At 39.2% G+C, this 27,169-nt stretch overlaps 1 protein-coding gene across 5 annotated transcripts in view; it reads left to right on the forward strand.

Annotated features, from left to right (window-relative positions):
- Ca1 (carbonic anhydrase 1) overlaps window positions 1–27,169 on the forward strand; it is a 75,972-nt gene that overhangs the window by 21,153 nt on the left and 27,650 nt on the right. For 3 of the 5 annotated variants that reach the window (XM_040741980.1, XM_040741981.1, XM_040741979.1), the window contains one exon: window positions 20,212–20,346. The exons of 1 other annotated variant lie outside the window; for it this stretch is intronic. The gene's annotated coding sequence lies outside the window, so the exon portion shown is untranslated. Of the gene's footprint in view, window positions 1–15,816; window positions 15,837–20,211; window positions 20,347–27,169 lie in introns of those variants that run through there. One more of the 5 variants, XM_005066806.4, reaches the window with a different exon arrangement.

The following is a 27,169-nucleotide window of genomic DNA, read 5'->3' on the forward strand; positions in this document are numbered from 1 at the left end:
AGACTTGTAGAAGATGAGGAAAGAATTGTGTGAAAATCACTAAATCACAAACAAATTTGAAGTTAATAGTTCTTCAGTCTTTACATGAACTCTGACCTCAAAGTCATAATTATTTATGGAAAAAATGCCACTTCTAAATAAATAGTTTAGACAAAATGATAGCTTCATCACAAAAGTTATGCCTATAAATATGCCAATTCTTTTAACGTAGAAAAGTACGTGTAGCTCTAGTTGACTGAGATGCTTGTGGATCCCAGCCTGGTGTTAATTATGTCAACTCTTTACCTTACTTAAACCTCAGAAGCAACTCTGGGCAGCTGCTTTGTATAACCACTACTTTACAGATAAGGAAACTGAATCTGAGATCTTTATCAATGGCCCACAGCCACAGCTGGTTCATGAGGAGTCTATCATTCTATCAGATGAATTGCCTTCAAGTAATACTTGTCAACACGTTATCAATGAACAGTGTATGACTTAGCTAATGATATAGAGTTACACACACACACACACACACACACACACACACACACACACACGGTCCTTTCCTACACTGTTTACTTGAGATTATTTTAACTTGTCATTTATCTGCTGATAGATCTTCCACCTGTTTCTTTTTTGTCAGGAGCAACCACTGATGTTATATAAGAACATACTCTCATTTCCAAAGGCAAGATAGCCATAGAATGGGCCCGATGGTGACATGATACTGGATATTAAGTCCTGTGACACTAGACTTCAGTTGCAGGTGGAGTCACTCATCTGTGACATCATTACTGATAAGGGATTTTAGATCACAGCATCATTAGCCCTGACAAAGAGTTCCAAATGGTAGGTTAAAATCTGAGATCAGAGCTTCATCTGAATTCTAAAGCAGGGTCACTGATGCCAAGAGCAAGACTGATTGTACGCCTGTAGACATGGAAGCCTTCACAATAATTATTTTGGACAATCAGCTTTTACCTCTCCTTTCATTGTGGATATGGGAAGAATATTTTTGTCTTTAAAGGCTTGGTTTTACTTATTCTGGAATCAGATTAGCTTGGATGATACCCTAATTTTGGGATAATGATATCACATCAAAAAGTCTCTATCCTAGTACTACATACCTGAAGCATTGCGATCTATTTTCCTTATGTTTTTAAATTTTTTCTTAAAATAAATTATGTCTTAGAAACATGCATGCATGCTTCACATGTCAATCCTAGCTCCCTCTCCCACCCTTCCTCCCTTGTCGCTCTATCAGCTCTTCCCTAACCCCCCCAACCAATCCCCACATCATTCCCCAGGGAGGGTGAGGCCCTCCTTTGAGGGGATCTCCAGAGTCTGTCATTTCATCCAGGGCAAGACCTAGGTCCCTCCCTATGTGACCAGGCTGAGAGAGCATCCCTGCATGTGGAATGGGCTCCCAAAGATCATTCATAAACCGTGGTAAACACTGATCTGCTACCCAAGGCCCCAGTGATTTCTGTGGTCTCCCCACTGACACTACATTCATGGAGTCTGGATCGGCCCCCTGTTGGCCTCTCAGCCATCAGTCTGGGGTTCAAGAGCTCCCCCTTGTCCAGTCAGCTGTCTTTGTGGGCTTCACCAGCACAGTCCTGACGCCTTTGCTCCTCACTCCTCCATCTCTGTCACTGGGTTGCAGGAGTTCAGTTCAGTGTTTAGCTGTGGATATCTATGTCTGCTTCCATCAATCACTTGATCAAGGTTCTAGGATGTCATATGAGGTAGTCATCAACCTTATCATCAGGAAGGGGCTATTAATGTAGTCTCTCCTCCATTGCTTAGTTTGCCAGTTGGCATTATCCTTGTAGATTTCAGGAAATCTCACTAGGGTCAGCTCTCTCCTCAAAAATATAATGACTCCATCTATTATGGTATCTCTCATCCTCCTCTCCTCTATTCTTAAACTCAACTCAAACGTTCAGCTCCCCCATAACTTCTTCTACCCTCCTCTTATCCCCCTCTCTTTTTTTCTGGATCCCTCTTCTCTACCCCGATGTTCCCAATCTGCTCAGGAGATCCTGCCTCATTTCACTTCTCTGGGGTATAATGCATATATCTTGGGAACCTCCCTGTTTCCCCGACTCACTGGTACTGGGATTGTAGGCTGACACTCCCCTGATCCATGTCTAAAATCCATATATGAGTGAGTACATACCATGTTTGTCTTTTTGTGACTGGGTTATCTCACTCAGGATGGTTTCTTCTAGTGCCACCCATTTGCCTGAAAATTTCAAGATTCCATTGTTTTTTTTTCCACTGAGTAGTACTCCATTGTGTAAATATACCACATATTCTCTATCCCCTTTTCAGTTGTGGGGCATCTAGGTTGCTTCCAGGATCTAGCTACTACATATAATGCTGCTATGAACATAGTGGAACAGACTTCCTTGTTGTATGGGCATCTTTGGGGTATATGCCTAAGAGTGGAATTGCTGGGTCTTGTGGTAGATTGATATCCATTTTCCTGAGGAATCTCCATACTGATCTCCAAAGTGGTTGTATGAGTTGGCACTCCTACCAACAGTGGAGGTGTATACCCTTTCTCCACATCCTCTCTAGCATAAACTGTCATTGAAGTTTTTGATTTTAGCCATTCTGACAGGAGTAAGATGGTATCTCAAAGTTGTTTTAATTTGCATTTCCCTAATGTCTAAGGATGATGAGCACTTTCTTAAGTGTCTCTCAGCCATTTTTGACTCCTCTACTAAGGATTCTCCATATAGTTCAGTCCCCCACTTTTTAATTTGATCCTTTTGGTGTTTTGCTTCTTGAGTTCTTTGCAAATTTTGGAGATCAGCCCTCTGTCAGATGTGAGGTTAGTGAACATCGTTTCCCAATCTATGGGGTGTCTTTTGTCTTGCTTACTATGTCCTTTGCCTTACAGAAGCTTCTCAGTTTCAGGAGGTCCCATTTATTAATTGTCAATCTCAATGTTTGTGCTACTGGTGTTGTGTTCAGGAAGCAGTCTCGTGCACCAATTCGTTCAAGGATAGCTCCCACTGTCTCTTCTAACAGGTTCAGTGTGGCTGGATTTATGTTGAGATCTTTGATCCATTTGGACTTAAGTTTTGTGCATGTTGATAGACATGGATCTATCTGCAGTCTTCTAATTGTCAGTATCCAGTTATGTCAGCACCATTTGCTGAAGATGCTATCTTTTTTCCATTGTATAATTTTAGCTTCTTTGTCAAAAATCAGTTGTTCATAGGTTTGTGGATTAATCTCAGGGTGTTCAATTCAATTCCATTGGTCAGCCTGTCTATTTTTGTGTCAATACCAAGCTGTTTTCAGGACTATATCTCTGTAATAGAGCTTGAAGTCAGGGATGGTGATGCCTCTAGACGTTGCTTTGTTGAGCAGGGTTGTCTTGGCTATCCTGGGTTTTTTGTTTTTCCATATAAAGTTCAGAAATGTTCTTTCAAGGTCTGCGAAGAATTGTGCTGGGATTTTGATAGGGATTGCAGTGAGTCCATAGATTGCTTTTGACAGGATTGCCATTTTTTCTACATTGATCCTACCAATCCAAGAGCATGGCAGATCTTTCCATTTTCTGGTCTCTTCTTTAATTTCCTTCTTTAAAGACTCAAAGTTCTTTTTTTTAAATTATGAAGCTGTTGGCCTTGCTTGTTTCTTACTGGCTATCTCTGACTTAAGTATTTATCCCATAAATGCTAATCTAAGAATTTCTCTTACCTGAGAGGTTTCCGGGCTTCCTACCCCATGGCGTTACATCTTGACTCTCTGTGTTTCTCCTTCCTAGAGCCCTCCTGGACTCCTAGTCCCACCTATCTAGGTTCCCTATTGGCCAACAGTGCTTTATTGACAAATACACAGGACTTCCCCAACATCTCCTCTTTTCTGTTTAAACAAAAAGAAAGGTCTTGACTTTAATATAGTCAAATTATATATAACAGAACAGTTATCAAGTAAGAACACAGTTACAATATTATGTCAATATTTAGCAAGATTTAAAGAAAATATCATTCATCCCATCCTTGTGAGTCTAAAGTTCTATATGTAGCTTAACTTTTATCATAACTAAGGAAAACTATAACTGTCTTCAACTCCATCAAAGACCACAGAAGGATAATATATAAACACTAGGATTGACAGAGACATCTTGCTACCTGGACAGTCATCCAAAGATCCTCTGTAACATTGGGGCATCCATCTTTAGCCCATAGGCCACAGTGCATCTGGAAGACTTCTCAGCAAAGCAGGAAATTTCAAAACTGTCCATCTGCATTGGCAGTCTGTCAGTCATTTTTCTGTGTCCTGCAGAAAGTCTCATAGACTTTTCCATGAAGCAGGAACCATGAGTGACTATTTGAGTTTAACAGTCATTTTCCTGTGGGTCCTGCATATCCAGTTTATACAGCAATAGTCAAACAGTCTAGGCAAGAGCAGTTTCTTGCCCAAATGGCTAATCTTGTCATGTTGAAAGCAAACTCCATAACGAGTTTCTTAGATGCCCATCTTCCTCTCAGATGTAATTGCTGCTGCCAGAAGCAGACATTTCTCATTGTCAAGAAAAAACCCTAAACCATTTTAAATGCCATTTTCTGAAAGTCTTTGAAATGTTTGAAGACTATGTATCTCAAATATATCTCTGTATATCTAGAAAATCTAACTTACCTAACTATAAGTTCTGACTGTTATAAGTAACTATCTATAGTTTGTATTCAATTATGCATTATGTTTTAAAAGATGATTATAAGCACAATACTTAATCAAGAGGAGAAATATACACATCCCAAAATTGACCTTGAATTTGTCTCAATAAATGAAAACCCATACCCATACCACAATTCCCCTTTTTACCATTAAAAAGAGATTGCTGTGATCACTAGCTAATTATAAACAACCCCATTTAAATGAAAGCAAAGATTTATAAACAAGATGGGAATTAGGACGTAGCTCATTCCAAACTGCTTTGTGATGGAAGGGGGTGCTGTTCATATCATGGGGATCATGACAAAACTCAGAAACCTGTATAAGTCCTTACTTTCGTGGTCTGTAAAGCTTCATCATCTTAGCTTTCTCAATTGTTGAAACACCTGGCCCACTGCTTCCGGGGGTCTTGGTTCATCAAACCACAGAAGCCTGGAAGGAATCCTCAGCTTTTCATTTTCTGTAGAAACATAAACAAAATCTCCTTTCCCAAGTAACATATCCTTATACTTAAATTTTGAAGTTGTAAAGTGAAGCTTTTTCTTTGCTAGCCTCTTTGGTTTATCCCCCGCCAGCTGCCTGGGCTCTGCCTCATTGTAGTGCCCAAATGAACACACAAGACGCTGTATTAATTATGAAGCTGTTGGCCTTGCTTGTCTCTTACTGGCTAGCTCTGCCTTAAGCAATTACCCCATAATTGTTAATCTAAGTATGTCTCTTACCGGAGAATAGTTCTGGGCTCCTACCCCATGGCGTTACATGTCGACTCTCTGTGTTTCTCCTTCCCAGAATCCTTCTGGACTCCTAGTCCCTCCTATCTAGATTCCCTATTGGCCATACAGTGCTTTATTGACAAAGGACTTCCCCAATATGAAGTCAAGGCATTTTCAAAAGATATAAGTTGAATTAATTCAGCAGCATTTATAATCAAATGTACTTTAGTAGTTGTTCCTTCCTTAGCAATGAAAAACTGAAAAACACAATAGCGTACAGTATAGTATCCAGACTCTCTGTGTATTTTCCATCTTTACGTGGATTATTTATTTATCTATTATTACTCTATTTCTTTTACTTTTATTTATTTTTCTTTGAGACAGGGTTTCTCTTTGGAAATCCGCCTGCCTCTGCCTCTGCAGCAAATCCTACCAGCGTGCGCCACCACAGCCGGCTTCTCTGTTTACCACCATGCCGTTTCTTTTTCTCTCAATCTTACGTATATTTTTAAACACACTGTAAACCTTTAGAGGTTTTTCTTCACCCAACCCTGACTTTACTATAAATATTTATGTTTTTCTGGCCATGTGTCTTATCTGTTAAAACTGCGGCTGTTTAAACTGCAGTTTTTCCAAGATGGCGGGCGCAAGCGTGATTCCAGCACACAGTCTATGCTGACATCCAGCAAAAGCTTGCCAGCTTGGAGATGTGGTCACTACCACTTCACTTTCAGCTGTACGTACACATCTTTCAATTGTTAGCAGAGCCTCTTAAAAGAACCTTGCTGTTTTTTTTTTTTTTAATGCTGAGTCAGGATGACTGCCTTAAGCAAGCAGCGTGACTCTGCTTGTTGCTAGCAAAACAGAGCCCACCTAAGAAAAATGCTGCTACCAAGAAGCCATGTTTTTCTCCGTTCTTTTGTTTCTAAAATTCTTTTAAAGCTTTTGTCATTCTACGTGGAAATTCATCATCCCACTCCTGATCACCATTATGTAAAGGGAAACCTTTTCCTTGAGAGAAGCCTTCCCGCCAGCCTAGTTCCAGAGCCGCACCAGTCCCAAATAAACACACAGGAAGCTATATTAATTATGAAGCTGTTGGCCTTGCTTGTTTCTTACTGGCTAGCTCTGACTTAAGTATTTATCCCATAATTGCTAATCTAAGTATTTCTCTTTCCGGAGAGGTTTCCGGGCTTCCTACTCCATACATCTTGACTCCAAAGACTCAAAGTTCTTGCGATACAGGTCTTTCACTTGTTTGGTTAACATTACCCCAAGGTATTTTACGTTGTTTGTGACAACTGTAAAATGTGATGTTTCTCTGATTTCTGTCTCCGACCTTTTATTGTCTGTATATAGTAGGGCTACTGATTTTTTTAGTTGATCTTGTATCCTGCCACTGTGCTGAAGGTGTTTATCAGCTGTAATTGTTCCCTGGTATAGTTTTTTGGGTCACTTATGCAAACTATCATATCATCTGCAAATACTGAAAGTTTTACCTCTTCCTTTCCAATTTGTATCCTCTTGATCTCTTTTTGTTGTCTTATTGCTCTAGCTAGAACTTCAAGTACAATATTGAAGAGGTATGGGGAGAGGGGACAGACTTGTCTTGTTCCAGATTTTAGAGGAATTGCCTTAAGTTTCTCTCCATTCAGTTTGATGTTGGCTGTTTGTTTGCTGTATACAGCTTTTATGATGTTTAGGTATGTTCCTGTTATCCCATATTTCTCCAAGATCTTTATCATGAATGGGTGTTGGATTTTGTCAAAGGCTTTTTCATCATCTAGTGAGATGATCACGTGATTTTTTGTTTCTCAGCTTGTTTATATGGTGGATTACATTGCTGGATTTTCATATGTTGAACTATTCCTGCATCCCTGGAATGAAGCCTACTTGATCATGGTGGATGATTTTTGTGATGTGTTCTTGGATCCCATTTGCCAGTATTTTATTGAGTATTTTTGCATCAATGTTCATGAGGGATATTGGTCTGAAGTTCTCTTTCTTAGTTGAGTCTTTCTGTGGCTTGGGTATCAATGTTATTGAAGTCTCATAAAAAGATTTTGGCAAAGACCCTTCTGCTTCTATTGCATGGAATATTTTGAGGATAATTGGTATAACCTGTTCTTTGAATTTCTGGTAAGATTCTGCACTGAAGCCATCTGGCCCTAGGCCTTTTTTGGTTGGGAGACTTTTGATGACTGCTTCTATTTCCTTAGGTGTTATAGGTCTATTTAAATTGTTTATCTGTTCTTGATTCGATTTTGGTAAGTAATATCTATCCAAAAAATTATCCATTTCTTTTAAATTTTCAAATTTTTGGAGTATAACTTTCCAAATATGACCTGATGATTCTCTGGCTTTCCTCACTGTCCGTTGTTATGTCTCCCTTTACATTTCTGATTTTGTTCACACTCTGCTGAGGGTGAAGTAGGAGACCAGCTTGCTGGGACACCTTGGCTCCTGCTGCTGGGATGGAAGCCGCTGTGACAGTCCCCAAGCACAGGCAGGCAGCCCAGAAATGGACCCTGGCTTACCTAGTCCAGTGGGCAGAGCAGGAGACTAGGCTGCCTGGGCGCCTTGGCTCCTGCTGGTGGGAAGAAAGCTGCCATGGTAGTCCCCCAGCATTATGATCTTAGTGTAGGATAAATTGCCTCCCAAATGTTTTAATCATTGCTAAATTAAACTAATAGGTGAATGCACTTTACACACAGGTAGTCTCTGTATTTGATCTTCTGTGATTCAATCTGGCTCTAGTCAGTGATTAAAAGCTATTCAGAGAATGAAAAAAATATTTCAGAGATAGAATTTTTTTATTTTGTTTTTTTTGAGGCAGGGTTTCTCTGTATTGTTTTGGAGGCTGTCCTGGAACTCACTCTGCAGACCAGGCTGGCCTCAAACTCACAGAGATCCTCCTGCCTCTACCTCCCAAGTGCTGGGATAAAAGGCGTGCGCCACCAAGGCCTAGCTTCAGAGACAGAATTTTTAAAAGAGAAAACTTGGAATTAATATGACTGCATTTCAGTCAATTAAAATTTTAACCCTAGTTTTTAGAACCTCCAGGAAAAGTTTGGAAAAACTTCTTTGAAAATATACCTGAATTTATATTTTAGAGTTTAAGTTTGTATAAAAATGAATTCAAGTGTCCACACATTTTTCACTGAAGAAATCATTGTGTAAATAACTAAGAACATGAAGAAAAAAATCATAGGAGTAAGTCAGAATCCTCTTCATAATTGATGATACAATGATCCTTAATCTAGCTTCTCACACAGGAGATTTTGATTTGCATGTAATTTATGTCAGTTTGGAACCATGTTTTCACTTCTGGTGCCTTGGATTAGACCTTTCTGCTTCTGTACAGTCTACCTAGTGCTTAACCTATATAGAGCCATTACTTCTGACTAGAGCATGTGGTCCCAATACATAGACTTTTCTCAGATCAAACCCTCTCAAGCCTGCTCATGTTTTCTCAAGTGACCTTCAGCCAGCCTGCCCATGGAATTTACACGAGTGGGCCATTAAAATGTTGCCTGTTCATGTTTGAAGCTGATACTCAGAGCTCAGCTATTTCAGAAACTTATTAGAGCAACTGCTCTCTCTTTAAAGTGTCTGTGGACAGGTGTCATGGCTGAACCAGCCAAAGAGTATCAGAGGCCATCAAAGCATTATGTGCAAGCTCAAAGTACTCTGGTGATGTCATTCAGGGAACATAATCTCCAAGCATGTGTGTCATCTGTTCCAGCTCTCTGTCTAACTTAAGAACCTGCCAGTAGCATTCAGGGAAGGAGAAAAGACAGGGAAAGAGCAGGGCCTTAGTGAAGGCTGGACTTGAATACTATATCCAGCCAGTTCTACCATCTCAGGCAGAATGCAAATGTCCTGAAATTCAGATTATACTCATGAGTGCTGGGTTCACAGCAGTTTCCTGGTAAATAACTGAAGGAGCAAGCACATGGTAAACATTATCTTGTGTATACTTGCAAGATTTCAAACATTCCCTCTCCCCTCACGGTTTTTGTGTGTCTGTATTCTGTCTAGGATCACCTTTGCTCTGTCTCACCCTTTCACCTAGTTAACTGGTAAATGTCCAGATGAGTCTCCTGACAAGAGCTTTCCAAAACCCATGTCATGCAGGCCCTGATTCCATCCATCACAGAATTAGTGAGTGTCTCACATTGTATCTGCCTGTCAATACACTATGTTTTCCTTGAAGTTGAAGGGATGTTTTATTTCTTTATATTTTATACTTTGAATTTTCCTCTGGTGCAGTAGTTCATATTACTTGTATCTCAGTGTAGAGAAAATTATTAGCATCCTCACAAAACACTTTTGTATTTTTTTTTGAGACAGGGTTTCTCTGTGTAGCTTTGGAACCTGTCCTGGAACTCACTCTGTAGACCAGGTTGGCCTCAACCTCATAGAGGTCTGCGTGCCTCTGCCTCCCCAGTGCTGAGATTAAAGGCATGCACTACCACTGCCTGGCCAAAAGACTTTTCTTAACTCCTCCCTCCTCATATTATTTTTATAATGTATGCTGTAGCAGTACCTTCATGATGGGACTGCCAGCTCACAAATAACAACATAGTCTTATTGTTAACTATGAAAGCTTGGCCTTTAGCTTAAGCTTGTCCGACTAGCTCTTATAACTTAAATTAACCAGTTTTTATTAATTTATTTTGTGCCACATGGTTTGGCTACCTCTACTCTTTACTGTATGTCTGACATCTTCAGTGTCTTCCTGGGATCTAGTACACCTCAATGCTAATCCTCTGAGTTCCTCTGTCTTCCCATAAGTCCCGCCTAAAGTATCCTGCCTAGCTATTGACCATTCAGCTCTTTATTATACCAAGCAGAAGGTGCCTTAGGCAGAGACACATGTTTACAGTGTAAACAAATACTGCACAACATTCCACATCCAAGTCCTATGATGTTATACTCCCCCTGTATATCCACTTTGATCTGATGATGCATGTCTTTTGATCATAGACATTTCAAAATGGGTTATGCTGTTTATATACATACCCTTATTTTGCTAATTGATGTATTCTTGAAACAACAGTGTTTATTTCACAAAATTTACATGCTTAGTTTTTATATATAATACATACTATCACAAAGCCATCCATAGTTAATGAATATCTACAGCATTATGAGTTGACCTTGTCAGAATAGCCCATTTATTTATCTGTCCCAGTTAAGACACTTGAAACTCCACAACGCCAGTTAAATCTAGACACAGAAGGACAACATTCTTCCTGACATGGTTTATTTTAAAAGTAGTAATGAGAACTAAAATTCTCCTTCTGATAGTCCAAGTGCATCTACTAAGACCAAGTCAAATTTAGGAAGGCTCCTTAGTGATCATAGCGATATAAACACTGAAGGTCTTCCCATCAAAGTAGCTGTGCTCAATATTCCTTAATTTCAAAACACAGTTACTGAGCTGGCCAGTATGCTTTAGTGTGTTCTAATTACTGGGCTTGCCAGTCCAAGTTTGCCTTCTTCACAGTATTAATGGACTTCTCCCCATCTGCCTATGAAATATTTAAACACCTTGGCTGTGGCGAGTAACCATTGTGATCAAGATCACATATTGATTGGCTTCTCATTGCCAACATTGTATTATGCTATTCTCCCAAATTTGAATCATCAAAGGCCATCTATTCAGGTAGACCTCAGTGTCCCAACTCCAAACAATAAGTTGGTCTATCACACCGCATTAACTTCAAAGTCTGGCAACTTCTCCTAAATTCCATGGCAGTAACCAACAGTGTAGATTTTGGTCCAGTCAATGCAAACACACACACACACATACATGATACCTTAAAGTCTGGATCCCACATGTCTCCATTCATCCTAGGAACAGCACATCTAAGGCACAGTATTAGGATAGAATGAGAATTATTACAAAGGAATGTTATTTATTGACTTAGAGGATATAAAATAGGTAGTCCAATGACTTTTTGTGTACCCCAGAGGCTGAGGACCCAGTAGCTGTTCAGTCCCCAAGGCTAGATATCTCAGCAGTCATAGTCTTGCACTGAGGACCTGAAGGATTCCTGGAGAGCCACAGATCTTATGTCTACAGTGTCAGGGCAAAGAAGCTTAGCTCCAGTGTCAAAAAAGGATGGAAAGAGCAGTAGCCTCAGAATAGAAGCACTTATCCATAGAAGGGAGGGCTGACAGGCAAAAGTCTTTTCCTTTCAATTACTCCTCTCCAGAGTGAATATTTTTAAAACATATTTTAGCTTAGTAGTGTCAATTCTTTGAAATTTTTATAGAATGCAATTTAATCATATTCACTGTCTACTCCCCCTTAGCACCTCCCAGATACATTCCCACCTTCTTACCCACACCCAACTTTGTGTCTGTTTCTTTTTTACCTCCTGGGAATGAGATACCCTCTGGACCTCAGTAGAACAATCAGGGATCACACTCTTAAAGTAAACAGACTCCCCCTCCACCAGATCTTTAATCCACAGATCTTTGGCTAGGGGTTGAAGCTTCTGAATACCTTCCCTCGCTATGCTGGAATGTTGACTGGCTTGATCTTGTGCAGACCTTATACAGGCAGCCCCTGTTCTGTGAGTTCATGATGGCAGTGGCCTCACCATGTCCAGATGACACTGTTTTTACTATTGTCTTCCCTGAGTTCTGAATCCTACAGTCTTTTGACCCCTCTTCTATGATGATCCCTAAGCCTTGACGGGGTAGCGTAGATGCCTCATTTGTAGCTAAGGACTCTACTGATACTCTTTACACATTGACCAGTTGTGAGTGTCTACAGTAACCACTGTCCACTGAACAATGAAACTTCTCTGATGAGGTTTGAGAGCTGCACTAACCTATAGGGAAAGATATGAATTTAGAGAGTAGCTTGATAATTCTTTCATTATCAGAATAATAGCTGTAGGTTCCCTTCATGAGTCCATATTTCAAACATGGGTTCTTGGCCAGATTTACAGTACTAGGCACGGTTCCTGTGCAGTTGACCTTACAACTAATCAGAGAGGAGTTAGTCACACACTGCACCCATACACTTAACATTCATTTCACTACTGTACCCAGGGTTCAATCTTTCTACACCAGGCTTTACTGTAGTTCACAGAGTCCATGGATCTCTAAGACTATAGATGACTGTTCTCATAGTAGCTTATACAGAGTCTTCTAATACTATAAAGACTATCTGGAAGTGAAAAGAGGACATATTCTTACAGATAAATGCATAGACATGTCTTCTTTGATTCCATATTTAGTCAAGTTGACATCTATGCAAGATTAACCATCACAGGGTGCACCAATGATCAAGACATCCCAGTAATAATATACTGCCATATAGGCTAAACTGCACCCACTTGTTATTGGACTCAATTGAACCCAAATTTATACCATCCCCCAAACTTTCTTACTATTCACGTTGTAAGGGATGGATGATTAGTCTCACTTCCCTACTTAACTCTATCAAAGAAACTGAAGTTACTATTCCACAGACGTTTCCACAAAGCATAGATTATCAAGGAGAAAGAAAAACAAATCCATCATAAAGTAATGATAGAAACCTGGCATAGTAGCTCATGAACTACCCATGAGAAGAATCTTGTACCTTTTTTTGATAACTTAAGTGACAATTCCTATCAGAAGAAAATAATACCAAACAATAAATAAAATGTTACATGATTCACAGGCCAAGTGAACTTTGATTTTGTTATTGGTTTGATTCCTTTCATTGTGATAGGAATTAGAGGCTCAAAATTTCCAAATAAGCCCTTGTTTTAACAAGATATAGCAAATTCTGTGGCTTCTGCACTTGGCTAGTAAAAGTGCTAAAACTAAATGTTTTCAAGATTTGCCCATCACTACTAACCAATACCTGAGATGAAAGGTCTAAGTGACTGAAGGAATGAAGTCATCTATAGGCTTATGTAAGAGCTCCAACTTCAGCCAGTGATATTTTAACAGGCAATCTTCCTAACTTCCTACTCACCATACACACACAAATTACACTGTGTGATCTAAAATCTTGAGTACAGCCTAACCTCTCCTCACTAACCCACAAAATACCTTGTATTGTTGAAAACATTTAGATTCATGTACTCTTGACTGAGATTAAAATTGTGTCAGTCAGATGCTGGCACTGGGTCCATTTACAGCTGTAACAACTCCAAAAACCCACAAGTCTACAACTAAAAGGACAAATCAAATTTCTATAACCCAATAGTGCATTTGGATTCTACAAATGGCTCTGCCTCTACATAATGACTGATGCAACAACATAAGCCACAAAATTATATCATTCATGGTTTCTGTGTGGGAAGGCATCCTTAGTACCACACCATTGAGATCATAAACTTATCTTTAGTGATGAATTTGTCACATCTACAACTACCAGGAGACTTTGAACTGTCAGTGACCCATTAGGTTACTGAGCCCCATTTTATTTAAAATGTGGGACTCACCAAACAGGGTAACTTTCCAGACATTGCAGTTTGTGTGCTCAACAAATTAAGTCTCTCCTATGATCCTGTATACTTTCAAGTTCTTTTCTCTGCGACCATAATTTGACAGTATTGCATGTTAAGGTTAAACCTCCAAGGGACCACATCTAATGTTTGCATAACACTTCTAATATGAAGATTCCTGCTGTTATCACCTCCTTCTTCTACCTAATGGATAAACACACCAAAGGCTGCAAGACTGTGTGTTTCCCTGGTGCCACAGAACAATTCTACTGGCATTTTACTGTTCAAGTCATTCAGTCTCATTTATCCTTCCGTAACTTCGTCATTGTTATATCTCCTATCCCTATTCCTATCCCAGTCTCTCTTAAAAGCACCTTGCCCTCTTGCATTTTAAAAACTACACAGACAGTAAAATTCAAACTTAATCGTTATAGACTTTGAATATTTAAACAGACATCCAAAAATACAAAGTCATCTTTCTGAAGTTATCTGCTACAAAGCTGTTTAATATGCTATCTTCCTGTGGCCTTCTATCATACACCACATAGTAGCCAAGCTGGTAATTGCCATAGAAATGCAATATGTGGAGAAACTAAAACTTCTTTCAAACCACCACCTCCCTATATCTGGGGTGCCCCTTCATGACAAGTGGGCCTCATGTTTCTTCCAACAGATATGTCTGTGCTTTCTCAGGAGTCACAGAAATTTTGTGCTCCTATGTTTCCATCCTTCATACACAATCTTTATAAAATGAGGTACAATCATCCAACCTAAAGATGACAGCACACTATGCTGTGGCTACACAGCAAAGTTACACATTCCTCTACTTTGTAATTCCAGTATCCTCAAACATAAAGCCATGTGGAAACACCCTAGTGTCTCCTGCCTTTCCACATATAATACCATTCATTGCTCTTCCACCCAGCCAGATGTCACAATTGTCCCTTAACTGTCAAAGTGTTCCTCATTGTTGCCTGGGAACATGCCAGAATTGCCACAGGAACCAATGCTCTAACTCAACATTGAATATCATCAGTGCTAACCAACAAGTTCCTCCCAAACTCTGCGATCTCATGTGTCTAAAATATGACACTTACTAGACCTGCTTCATGAAGATCAGAAAACTCAGCAAATAGAGTTGACAATAAATTTGTCATCAAATCTCTATTATCTAGTTCAGCTGATATAAACAACATTAGTTGTTCTTGTCTGTGGATTAACACCACCAACTGAGGGTCCACTCTAACAAAGTTTATACCAAACCAGCATCTTTAGCATACTCTATAATTCTAAGAAAAAAACCTGTAATTTAGGCAAAATGATGATGAAGGCTCACTTGACTCACTTACCTGCCCAACACCAAATACTAAAACTAACTGCCAGTCAAGCTTCAGTTACCTCATGTTTCTGCTTGGTCATTTTCTTTGACTGTCACATTAGAATGTTTTCTGTGCTCATCTATTCAATCTTAGAAAAGTGACTGTTTTTTCTCCATTCTAGAAACTATTTCCGTATTCTTCAGGAGGCCCTCCCACTCAAAACACTCAACTATTTCCAAAGTAATTGAGTTTGAAACTGATATCAAGATATCTAGGACTCAGTATCACATAGAGCTATGTGTGTGTGTGCTTCTTTACTTCCTAGACTTCTTGAAGTTGTTTTGAGACCCTGACAGTGACAAGGCAGTTTCTTTTCTTGAATAGCTGATTAAGTCCACACCCCAACTACTTCCCTTATCAGGGTCTCATGTTGTGGGGCCCATTATTATCTACCCTAATCATTCTTAGGTCAGGCAACAGACAACTTGGGGCAGTCACTGAACCCCACAGACCACCAGTATTATTCAAATCAGCGAACCTGGGCCCCTACCTTACCCCACCCTGCCTACTGTATATAGGCTGCTTCCTACTCCTCCATATTGCTGTACTTATCCTCAGGAGGAATCCACTGTGTGGCCTGGCCAGCAGTCTTCTCTGGAGCTGTAAGTAACACAGGGTTCTGTCTGTCATCTATAAACAGAATTCTACCTATTTCTCAATATCAAAGGTACAAAGCTTTATGTTTAATGAACAAGTCTTTAGAAAATCTTGAAATTTGGGGAAGGGATGTGATTGATTAGTTACACTTATCTCTTGGTTAATTCAACACTCATTCCCCAACCAATGTCACTAATAGACTTAAGTTTTTTAAGTACTATAAACTATGTAAGTAACAAATCTAGTCTATCATAACCTCTCAGGCATCCCAAATGTTTTTCAAGTTAGTCTATTACAAACTTGAATTTGGCAAAGGAATGTTAATAGTTAAGGAAATGTTGGTAAAATAGAGCAATTTCTGTATGCTGCAGTAATTCTGTAATCCTAGCATTCAGGAAGCTGAGGCAGGAGTTCAAGCTCAAACCTAGCCCAGAATATGCAGTGAGGTCTTGTCTCAAAAAGCCAAAAGAAAACAAGATCAGTATATTAATTATGTGGCTTCTAGCCTTGTGTAGAGACAAGAAAACAGTATTGTTTCTTAAAAACGAAAACCAGGTAGTTCATTCATCTAATTTTCCCTTTAAATTACTTTTATTTAATATTTAGATGAGGAGTGGAGCATGCTACAGCACATACATAGAGGTCAGAGGACAACTTAACAGGTGTTCTGCCATGAGGGTCTTCCTGTGGATCTAACCCAGGTCATAGGGCTTGGTGGCAAGTTCCTTAGCCTGCTGATCCAGTTCACTGGCTCTCATTCATCTAATTTTTTGACATGTTAGGCTCTGTTTTGCATTTCTAGGCTTTCCAAACCTTAATGGCTTGCTTCAGTGATTGTAAACATTAAATTCTTGAACTTAACTAACACAAACTCTATGGGTTTAACATTCCTTTAGATATCTATCCCTTCTTCTAGGATTACAAAATCACTCAAGTGAAGGGAAGGGACTTATGAGCCTACATTTGAGGTTACTGTACTGAGAATTGTGGTCAAGGGTGAAGTGTCAATAAAAAACTTAGAGAAGATTAGAGACCTACTTGAGACGATGGATGTCCAGGGTGACCGGTCTAAAACACAGGGTGGCATGTGACACACCATCCTCAATAACAACTTTCCACATATTGTAGATCTTTACCAAATTTTTAAGTCCTACTCTAATCTAGTTGATAAAAATCTGTTTACATTCTGGTGTTCAAGTGTAACTCTGTTTTTTATTATTGGATCCTGTAAGCTTTTTATATATTGCAAACTGATAAGATAACAATCATATTATTTTATTGACCGTTTCCTGCATAATAAGCACTATCCTTTGGATGTTTTGTTTTATAGTGTTGTGTAAATGTATACCAAGTTCACTGCTCTGCAGCTAACTGCTTGCTACAATCCTGTTTTGAAATTTAGTTTGGCATGTGCCCATACAATAGCTCTTCGAAGTCTCCACAGGGCCTCAAAACCAGCCTTAGGTCCTCCATCTTGCCTGAGCTGTCTTTCTGTTCTCTTAGATGGAACATGGGGCTCATTTAGAGCACGTGAGATTTCCATGGAAATGCTTTGACCTTTTAAAAATATTTTAGATTTATTTATTTTATATATGTAAGTATATATGTATGTCTGTCTGTCTGTCTGATGCTTGTGGTGGGCCTCTGATTACCTGGAACTGAATTATGGACAGTTGTAAACCAACTTTTAGGTGCTGAGAATCAAACCTTGGTTCTCTGCAAAAACAAGTGCTATTAAACACTAAGCCATCTCTCTAACCCCCTGTTTTATTTTCAGATCCATTCCTGCCAACGTTTACTTTAATTATTTTAATTTTTCTATTTGCTCAGAGCATTTCTTGTAATTATTCTCTTCAGAAGAAAAAAGTTAGGAAAGATGGAAGGAAAAGGATAAAAGAGACAAAGTAAAGGAGGGAGGACAGAAAAAGGAAGGAAGGAAGGAAGGAAGGAAGGAAGGAAGGAAGGAAGGAAGGAAGGAAAAAAATGAATCTTTTGTGTCAGTACTGATCAGTGTAGGCAGATGGACCAGGCACAAAATTACCTGTGCTGGGAGGCAGAGGAGGCTGTGTTAATTTTCTGAAAGTGCTAATAAAAACATAAAACAAGACCATGCCTTCCAATTAAGGTCAGAGTGAGCCTTAACTGGGCCCTTTACTCTCCAGCCTCCTCGGCACAGTTGCCTATGTTCCTTTCCGTCTAGTTACTGATTCTCCTTACCTTACTTTAATGCTTCATAATTATGTAAGGTGGCGCAATAGAGTGCTGAAAGCAAACAGACTTCGGCAGAACGATGTCATTCTGAAATACGATGTTTAAGCCTGTGGACTATGTACTCAGTCTACATCCATAATCCTAACGCACCTACAGACATATTTATACTAATACATACTTACATCAAATTTGTAAATATACCTAGTCAAGGTCATTATCATCTGGTTTGCCTACCAACTGCTGTACTTCCTGGGTCAGGTGGAGTTCCACAGACTACGAGCATTACCGAAATCCTGAGAGAGGACGCTGACTTGAGAATGATACTTATCTAGCTCTAATTTCTAAGGTTCACAGACACTATTTTTTTTATTTTGATACTTATGTGATACAATTCAATTTGCCTGGGAAACACGTCTGACTAAAAATTTCTGTGTTATGAAGGACATTCACATTACTGTGTGACACTCACCACCGTTTTTCTCCAAAAGTCTCACTTTCCACCCATTGAACTCCCATCTCTCCTTTCCCCAGACTCCGGTGATGACTCTCTGTGAATGTGGTAATTCCAGGTCCACATGTGAGCAGTGTCAGTGTTGGTCCTTTGGGGCCTGGCTTACTTTTACTTAGCATATGCTGAAGTGCATTTCCCTCTTTTAAAGGCCATATATATATCACACTTCACTTTCTCATGTATCTGGCAGAAATCACTGGTTTGTTCTAATGTGCACTAGTATCTGAAGTCTCCACTCACTCCTTTTAGGTACATTTCCAAATGGTAACTGCAGGGTAGTAATCTTGTGTTAGAATTTGGTGAGGAATTGCCTTCCAATTTGCACCATGGCTGTACCATTTTATATCCCTGATAGAATGAACAGGCTTTTCTACTCTTCCAAATCACAGGCAATGCCTGCTGTTTTCCAGAATGTGCTTGGTGTTTGTTGTTGCTGTTTGTAATAACTATCTAACTGTTGATAGTTGTATTTTTAGGGATAACCCCAGCAAAACAATCCTTTACATGCAACAGATTCAGGTGGGCACTAAATGTGTTAAAAAATGGTCAATTGACTCCATTTCCTGTGCTCTTTTTCTCTCTTGTAAAACAAGGAGAATGGCAGATGTGTCTCTAGGATTCTCTTGAAGGTCTTTTGAAAGAATACTTGCAAAACTGTTAGTCCATACTTAGAAAAACATGTCTTTCACTTTTACTTGTTCTCATACCTCTATTTTGCATAATTGTATCTACAGTAGCTCATGGCCTAACACACAGTCAGTATTCTTTGACTGCTGTGGTACATAAAGTAATTTGTGAAACCCAGAGTATGTTCTTTTGACCATAGTGATCCCTGAGGCATTTCTCACTGAAGACGAACTGAAAGTCAATATCAGAGCCTTGCTGTTCTGTAATCCACTGAATGCAATGAAATATTTATCAATATGGGAAAACCCTTTATCGCTCTCATTCCCTAAAGCAGCTTCAATTGTGCTCTGAAAATGATTTTTATTTTTCTCATAAAGTTATAAATTACAGTATCTCTGTGGGTGTGGCCTGAGACAAATATTTGCAATGGGCAGAACCTACGTGATCAGTGCCACAGATTCAGGTGACTTGGGATGCTAGTTAGTAGTGCATGTGATATGAAAGCCTTCAATGTCTAGAAAGTTTTTCTTCTAGATGGATCTAGATGCAGGCATGCAAAAATTATAGAATTGTGACCTCAAATGAAAACACATTTATAGATCTACGTGAGTACAACAAAGGTTTTGATTTATATATCATTTATAGTTTAGTTTATCTTTGGGTTTTTATCTGAGAAAAAACAATCCAAATAAATATTAACTGAAAAAAGTAAGAATGAAAATCATGAGTGATAATGTATCTTTACATGCAGAAGTGCAGTGTCATTTATTTATAAATTTTTTACCTGTATTCATGTATTTGGTATGTGGAGGGTGTACATACATGTTATAGAGTATAAGTAGAGGTCAGAAGACCAGCTTGAAAGAGTTTGTGGGCCCCAGGTTGTCAAGGTTGGGTAGCAACTATTTGTAATCCCTAAGCTATCTCACCAGCCCAATTGCCATAAATTTTGACAGTAATTGCCATTTTCTTGAGATTGGGGTTACTTTCTATTCAGTCTGTGTAAATAAAAATTTCCTCTCCTTTTCTAGGTCAAGCCAGAAGGGTAAACTGGTCAGTTCTTACTGAGTTCTGTGCTTCTAAAAGTGAGGCAGAATATTTTACTTCCTGTCTGAAGCAGTTGCCAAAGACCCCTGAAGGGGCTCTTGATCCTTTTGTTTACAAAGGTAAAATAGAACACTGCCAAAATTTGTAAATATGTTCAATAATGTGAATGATTTCTGTTCTACCAAAGACATTTCTGAGTCTAGAGGCTTAGTGTGACTTCCCCTGATTTACTGTCCCCTGATGGTTATGGTCATGGTCATGAACATTCTTATTTCCAGATATCTAATGTAGTCTGAGCAAAGCAAATAGTCATGATTCCCACTGCCAAGCTAAGATGGTCTTGGATTTTTCAAGGTAAGGTAATTAGTAAAAATAAACATATTTATATTTTTATAAGAAATACAAGAAAAATGAAACCTGATTGGCTTATAAATTATAGATTGTACATATAAAAGAGCTAGTTTTATAAAACAATATAGCCATTTTAGAGAGTTCAACATCCATCCCTCACCCTTCACATCCAGTCCTGATTACAAAAGAGAGGCACTCTGTTATTTCTCTACAAGATCTGACCTGTTACACTCCTACCTCTGATCTAGCCACAAGGCCCTAGAACCTAACTTAACCATATTACCCTTGGCTATTTGTTGAACTGTAATCATGCTCTCTACTTACAGAGCTATAGCCAAAGGGTTTCTTAGCCATAATTAAATGTTACTTCTAGCTGTAGGAAATAGGCTAGCGTGGGTCCAGCTCTTGGGATAACAACATAAGGATGACTTTTTACTATGTAGGGTAACACTCACTTCCTTCTTAAATAGGGATGTTTTTGGAGTCTTTCAAAGGAGAGCATAGCTCCCATGGTCACAAGCACAGCTCTCACAGCATCTTAAGCTGATGTACTGTGATGTGAGTATACTGGGAAACTGCTCTGATACTCTTTCTCTCTGGGCTGCAACTGATTGTGACACTCCATTGTTGGAAGTGTATTCCCTTACATGAAGGTTTCTGAGTTTAAAAACGTCCATGTAAAACACAGATTGAATGGGAAGAAATTATCTTTTAAAGCTATGTTCCCTTTAATAACCTGCTGTGAATTTGTATCAAGATGGTTAAATATTCAAAATCGGGGAGGTTTAGTTTGGGAACAAAAGTAAGTTAGATTCATCCAGGCAAGCTTGGTCCTCTCCAGAGTAGAATAGCTAAGAGACAGTGTTAAGAAACAGTGAGCTTGGAGCAAGCAAGATGAGTGAGGAGAGCAAAGCCTCTTTTTCTCAGATCTGTTAACCAACTACAAGTTTGACCTCTGGTTTCCTTAAAGCAATTGCTTTCACAAAGTAAACATACAATTTGAAAGTGTATCTGCAATGGCCATGCAATTATACTGTACAATATAATGGGATGGGAAGAGCCCAAAGACTAGGATTTGAGGACATGGGAGAGGAGGAGGCTACTTTGCTTGCAAGTACTTTTAGGTCTCCTGAAATGGTGTCGAACAATAGCATCAAACCCAAACTGAAGGAAAAGCTTTGCTGAACCTCCCAGTAGACACAGTATGATGTAAAAAGGATCCTTTCTCTGAAACTTACTCCAGGAAAATGGTACCAGTCCACACAGAAAGTCAGATTTGGTTTCTGAGGTACACGATAGTGAACACTCTGTAGCCTCGTGTCTTGAACACTTAGCTTTGGGGTCATATTAACAATAGAAGACTTCCTGTCAATGAAGTTTTTTTTGCTTCTAGAAGTTTTAGCCATTTCTGTCACAAGGGATATTTTTAAATATTTAAAAATATTTTTTAAAGCAGTGGTTCTGTAAGTACTATCCTGAGGCCAGCACCACCAACTTCACTGGGAAACCAGTACACCTTCCCAGTCTTCACCCAGACTTATTTCCCTTGACGATGAAGTGGGGCAGTGGCTTTTCACAACCTTCCAGATGGTTCCAGTGCACACATGGAGAAGAAATTTCATTTTATTCTGTTTAGATGATAGTGATGATACCCTTGGGAGATAAAGAAGGACTTGTTTGGAGAAAAATCTGGGGTTGCTTTATGAGACAACAAAGTGGTATTTAAAAATTGAGTGGCATCTGAACTAACATCAGTAGATTAAAAAAAACATAGAAACCTATTTTTCTCTTATGTTTTTAAATGTAAGATGTTTGAGAAAATATACAAATATTTCAAATATATGCCCATTATAACCATCAGATAACTCAGATGTGAATGAGGTAAAATTAATAGCCATCCCTTCCTTCTAATCACGGGCCTTTCAAGGCCATAGAACCTGACTGTGTCTATCTGTGGACTCTCATTTCACTAAGTAGAGAAACTTATATGTGCAGAAAACTTTATATTCAAATACAGGATCACTGTATGTGAGTACTCAGAAACTAACCTTTTACATCTAAATTAGTAGAAGCCCAGTTGAATTATCACACCAACCCCCATGAGATTTTTGAATGTCAGTAACACAGTTGGCATTCTGACATATTTATCTTCATTTACTCCTTTTAGATTTTAGTGGGTTCCTAAAAATGAGGTGTGAAGGTCCTATTCTATGTCAATTTATAATTTAGAAATATTCTTTCAAGGAAGTGTTGTGTGCTTTGGATTTCCATATGGAAAAATATCAATTTCCAATTTTCCACTTTGCACTTCCTGACCTGGGTGCACAAGGTTATCTTTTCTCCCCTTGTTATCATTTAAAATTTCACCTAAGAGTCAAAATGCCTCCCTGAATCTGTGGGAGGTAGACTGAAGCCCTAGTGTTACTAGTAAGGAGGGGCGTGGTGGGCTCTTCCAGTTCTCAGCAGTGTGGACAGACAGCAATTTGACTCAGGGTTCCAGTTCCTCTCAAGGGCTATTAGTGTTCTCACTAAAAACTGAGAGGTGTATTTTCTCCAGGCTGAAGGATAGCCTTGGTTTTACTGTTTGGACCCAGTCAGGGAGCTGGGACTCTTAGTTGCTACCAGAGCTAATGGATCAGTCTTCCACCCATCCAGGTGCTCCTGTCTTCTGCCTGAGTCTAAAAGAGTAAGGTGCATGCCTGTTTGGTTTTGAGGCTGTATCTTCGATGCTCACTGAGCTTGTTGCTCTACTATCTGAATCTTTTGGGTGGAACACTGGCCAGGAGAGGGGTCGTGAGCGTACAACCACACTGCCATCTTTCCAAATATCTTAGCTACTATCCAAGCATGTGGTTTCAGTTCTTCACCCTCTGCTTAGTAACAAACTAATAAGATCATACTGAAAGTAAAGAGATGATGAATTTGAAACAATACTCAAAGTATATCAAATTTCAAAAAGAAAGAATAAAAATCCACAAAGCCGTATCCCAGTTCTCTGAAACACTCTTGGAAAGCAGACGTGCCTGTGTAAGCTCAAGTACAGAATGCTGCTGCATGAAGACCATATTTGGCTTGCCCAGCCTGCGATGTGAGAAATTCCTTTTGCCATGATAATGTTAGTGAGGCTGAGTGCAGACAGACAAAGTTCTCTTTCTTAAGTTGCTGAGGTTTATCAGGTCAGGCAAAGTTTCAGCTTCATGTAATCTCACCTTTCATCATCTCCTATGAGAGCCCAACCCAGCTCCTTCTAGATTTACATGCATAAAATTTGTTCATAGTGCTCTGAAATGTAGTACCTTCAAATGTAGCCCCTAGGAAGACCTCCATTTTTTGTCTTAATAGATGCAATGTAGCCTCTCGATTCAATGCTGTAATTCAATTTGAAATTTCCTGGTCCACTTATAAATCAGAAATGACCCAACTCATCACCTTGCTCTATAGCATTCTGAATCATCTCCGGAAGAGAGTGGAGGCCTCCTCAGTTACCCTGTCTGGTAGACTATCCACCATTCCCACTCATCTGAGAGCTCTTAGTTACTAAAGCTTGTAACATCAATCTCTTCTCTGACTAGGGAGAGCAAGGGCTGCCTTCATAGACATGAGCAGTTGTTGCTGCCAATACCTGACTGGAGGCCAAACCCTAACCCTCTCCCCACATGCCCCTTTGCTGACTCTCAAAAATGGTTAATGCTTGGGCTCATTTGATACTCCTAGTTCTGTGACAGTTTATCATCTATTAAAAATTGAAACTTACTTATTCTCCAGTGAGGAGGTTTCAGCTTTCTGGTGCTAAGATTAGACTGAGTCTTAGGTTGTGAGAGGATATATTTTTTTCTTGAAAATGGTGTACTAAGATGCCAGTTTCCAGTGATGAGATTTCTCTTGGCTTAGTGTATCCAAATACTATTTTATGCACCTGAATAATCCACTCTTCTAGGTCCATGTGACTTTTATTCTTGAGTGGGCCCAAATGAATTGTTCATATTTTCACTAGTTGCCATGAAATAAATGAACAAAACAAAAATAACTCACTCATTCATGCTAGCACAGGCTATACATGAAGAATAATACAAGACACCTAAGAGTGATAAAACTCAGTTTTTAATCTCAATTTTTTTCATGTGGAGGAGAGAGAGGTGTATGCATGAATGCAATCATGGCTTCAATATGAAAAGTGTCATAACGATGCAAAACATTCAGTGGCAATGAGGAGGTAACTTTCAACTTGGGACAGTATAAATTTCATGAATGCCTTCACTAAGCAAATACTATCTGGCTCCCCCATCAACAGTTCCCCTCTTAGAACTGTTTCAGTTACCTGTGGCCAATTGCAGTCCTCAAATATTAAATAGAAATTTACAGACATGAAAAATTCATAAGTTTTAAATGACACACTATTTTCAGTGTTGTGAAAACAGAAACAAACAAAAAAACTCTTGTTTCTTCTCATTTTTCCTGGAATGGGACTAACCCTGTAGTCTGTATACCCAGGCTGTGCACACCATCCATCAACTAGTCACTTAGTAGGCTTCTTGGTATCAAATTGACTACTTGGAATTGCAAGGCTTGTCCTCAAGTGACTCTAACATAATGACCTAAACTAACAGAGCAGCACGTCATGTAGATATTGTACTATTCATGTCACCTCAAGGAGGAAAAATAATGATGACAGTATAATAAGTATCCACAAAAGTTTATGACAACATAGTATTTTAGTTTACTATTAGCTTTTTCTAGCATCATGCCTAGTGAATAAACTATAAATACATCGTAAATGCACATAAAAAGGGGAAACGGTAGTCATAGGTTTTTGTGCCATTCGTGTGTTTTCAGAGGATCCTGGAATTACCACATAGAAAATAAAGCACTACTGTGCCCACCATGTAAGAGATCCTTATGTTTTCCAAAGTGAATATGTATTTAGGATGCTAGTCAGCACAAGAGTAAATGAGACTAAAAACCTGAAGGCAGAGAGAAGCATGCAGATTACATTTAGAGATGACAGGAAGTCCTGTTTTACTGGAAAAACCAAGCATAGGAAGAAACTCCCACTATATTCTAAAAGAATGGATTTAAAGTACTTGACAGAGCTGCTGTTCATGGTTTTGCAGGGCAACTGCTAGTGAGGCAATCAGAATTGAGTTTCAGGATCATTATTCTCAGTAGGACTTGAGCCGGATCAAAGGAACAAAGGCTCAGGCAGCTTGGTCAGTTAGGTTGTGAATTGATGTCAGAAGGTAAGTGGCAATGTCAACAAGGGAAAATGAAGGGAAGAAGAGTACCAGGGGGTCTTTGAAGATAAAACTGGCAGTCTTCATGCTTTGGAGCATAAAGAAGAGGAGGAAGACACAGGGAATCCCCAGACTGTGGGTCTAGACCTGCCTCTCCATCACAGTGACCCTGTTCATAGAGACACCAAAGGCAGAAGGAAAGAATCACATGTCTCCTTGGAGATAAGAGGCCTGAGTACAGACAAGTCACTCCCATCATGCTGACCTTTTCACAGGAGGGCTAAATAGATGTTGAAGACGTTTTTACGGATGCCCTTTAGATGTGATTCTGCATGTTTTACAATGATTGGCTGGTGGTGCTCCTGGCATCACTCTGCAGCTGTGTGAACAGAGGTATTTACTCTGCTGCTCTCCTGTTCATGATGCCCCAGAGCTTAGAATGACAATTTTATATTGAAATTCACTTTGAAAACTGGAGTTTAATGAGTCTCCGCCTTGCCAAAAACAAGTATTGGGGAAAAAATGTGTCCTTGTTGTGTCATCAAGTTGTAGTGATGGATTTGCGACAAAATAGTGACCCTAGTGACTAAGCAAAACTCTGTAGCCATAATAGCACCTATAAAATAAAACTGAAAATCCTACTGACTCACCTCTGTGCTATTGTGTCATAGGGGGATTAAAGTGGATAGTCCACACAACCTGTTTTATTGGCAATCATTTTGGCAAAACAAACGTTTTCAGTTCTTCTTAGTCATTTCTCATGCATCAGTTGCTGACATTAGCAATGATATTTTCCTCAAATAGTATGCTATATAGACTGCCTAAAAATCAGATGGAGTAATGGATAGACATGTTACACTAACTACACTCAGTTGAAAAAGATCAGAATGCTATTCATGGTGGTAATGGAATTGTTAGTTCATCATTATATCCCAATTATCACTTCCTTTTCCTGTTGCCCTTCCCACAATTACACTCACATTTTATTTAACCATTTAGTTAGTCAAGTGGTTGGTTGCCGAGTTGAACCCAGGGTCCTTCCTTCACCTTCTAAGGACATACTACTGCTGAATCAAACCCTTGGTCTTATCTCTGTGTTTTAGCATAAAATATCTAGGTCTTTTTTCAATCAAAATTCAGTTAATTCCTTTGAGCATCATATCCTAAATATACCATCCAAACATTTTCAACTCTTGTCCCCTCATTGATTTATTTTCAATAGAGTACCCCATCTACTCCCCATCTCCAATCTCTATCATAGTTTTATGAATCCTTCAGTAAATACCCTCTGTGCCCTGGTGGCCCTTAAGATGTCCAAGGGGAATCCCCAACACCTTCGACTATAATTTACATGGGGAAG

Source organism: Mesocricetus auratus, unplaced genomic scaffold, assembly GCF_017639785.1.
Source record: "Mesocricetus auratus isolate SY011 unplaced genomic scaffold, BCM_Maur_2.0 Super-Scaffold_6730, whole genome shotgun sequence".
NCBI lineage: Eukaryota > Metazoa > Chordata > Mammalia > Rodentia > Cricetidae > Mesocricetus > Mesocricetus auratus.